Genomic DNA, 2382 nt, shown 5'->3' on the forward strand with positions numbered 1-2382 from the left:
CACCATTCTCCTGCCTCAGCCTCCCCAGTAGCTAGGACTACAGGTGCCCACTACCACGCCCAGCTAATTTTTTTGTAACTTTTTAGTAGAGATGGGGTTTCACCGTGTTAGCCAGGGTGGTCTCGATCTCCTGACCTCGTGATCCACCAGCCTCGGCCTCCCAAAGTGCTGGGATTACAGGCATAAGCCACCGTGCCCAGCCTAAAGACACCTTATTTAATACTGTTGATTCATTAACACTGAACTCATGACCAACAGCACTGTAACTCATGCCTGAATGAAGCTTATCTAACACATATTTTCTCCATAGGGCACATGACAGCCTTCTAATATTTAGAAACACTGACAGCACTTCAGCACTACACTTGGGACCATTTTAAACTGCAGAAAGCAGAAAAATATGGAAAACACAGCAATAAATAGACTACAAAAAGGATGCGTTTTAATTCCTATGTACACACACACACACTCAGGTCTCTACAGTATGAGACCTGAAACAAGGCAAAAGCATCTCTTTGGTTGACCTTTGCTGGGAACATGTGCACTGAGCAACACAATGTTTTTTTCCATTCTGTATATGTGCAGGAATGACCAAGAAAGTACTATGAGTACTGATTTGGGGGTTACAAATACATTTTAATGTGTAGGCAAATTTGCATATACAGAATCCATGATGAGGATCAACTTATTTGCAAATCGTAATACAGACAGTCCCCAAATGATGATGAACTTAAGATGGAACACATAATCCCATGGTAACCTAACCCCATGGTAAACTGAGGAACACGTGGATTTATAATTTATGATTGTGGCTGGGTGCAGTGGCTCATGCCTGTAATCCCAGCACTTTGGGAGGCCAAGGTGGGTGGATTACCTGAGGTCAGGAGTTTGAGACCGGTCTGGCCAACATGGTGAAACCCCGTCACTACTGAAAATATAAAAATTAGCTGGGCATGGTGGTGGGCACCTGTAATCCCAGATACTTGGGAGGCTGAGGCATGAGAATCGCTTGAAACCAGGAGGCAGAGGTTGCACTCCAGCCTGGGTGACAGAGTGAGACTCTGTCTTAAAAAATAATAATAATTTATGATAGTTCAAGTTTATGGTGAGTTCATCAGGGTATTAAATGCATTTTCGACTTATAAAAATTTTAACTTACAATGGGTTTATCAGGACGAACTCCATTCTAAGTCAAGAAGCATCTGTATCTGATAAAGCTGTAACATCCAGAACATATAAAGAGCTAAAACTGAACGACAAAAAGGCAACCCCATTAAAACCTGGGCAAAGGATTGAACAGACTTTCAATATATTCAAAGGAAGATATATAAATAATTATGTGAAAAGATGTGGTTTTGATTTGCATTTTCCTAATGACATTATCATTCTTCATTAGGGAAATGCAAATCAAAACCACAATGAGACACTACTTTATACTTACTAGGATGGCTATAATTTTTATTTTTTTATTTTTAGAAATGGGGTCTCTGTATTGCTCTCACTGACCTCAAACACCTAGGCTCAAGTGATCCTCCCACCTCAGCCTCCCTGGTAGCTGGGACTACAGACACAGACCATCACACTGGGCTTATAATGACTTTTTAAAACTGAAAACGAAAGGTGTTGGCAAAAATGTGGAGAAACTGGAATGCTTGTATATTGCTAGTGGAATGTAAAATGGTACAGATGCTTCAGAGAACATCCTGGCACTGTGGAAGAGTTTGGTGGTTCCTCAACAAATTAAACACAGAATACCACATGATTCAGGAATACTACTCCTTGATATACTCAAAAGAACTGAAAACGGGTACTCAGATCCTTGTATGCCAATGTTCACTGCAGCATTATTCACAATTGCCAAAAGGTGGGAAAAAAATAAGTTTCCATCAACAGATACATGGATAAACAAAATGTGTGTGGGGGGAAGTGCATATGTGTATAGACACACACACACACACACACACATACATAATAAAACATAATTCAGCCATGAAAAGAAACAAAGTCTTGATATATGCTACAACATGGATGAACCTTGAAAACTGTAAGTGAAATAAGCCAGACACAAAAGGGCAAATATTGTAGGACTCTACTTCTTTGAAATATCAAGAATACACAAATTCATAGAGACAAAAAGTAGATTAGAGGTTACCAGGGGCTGGAAGGAATGGGGAGTTATTGCTTAATGGTTCCGAGTTTCTGTTTGGAGTGATGAAAAACTTTTGGAAATACTGGTGAAGGTGGTACAGCATTGTGAATATAATTAATGCCATTGAATTTATACTTAAAAACTGGTATAATGGCAAATAGTATGTGATATATGCTTTACCACAATGTTTTAAAAATTGACTTCGTTAATAAAATGAAAAAAAGGTCACTGTA

Source organism: Papio anubis, chromosome 8, assembly GCF_008728515.1.
Source record: "Papio anubis isolate 15944 chromosome 8, Panubis1.0, whole genome shotgun sequence".
Classification (NCBI taxonomy): domain Eukaryota; kingdom Metazoa; phylum Chordata; class Mammalia; order Primates; family Cercopithecidae; genus Papio; species Papio anubis.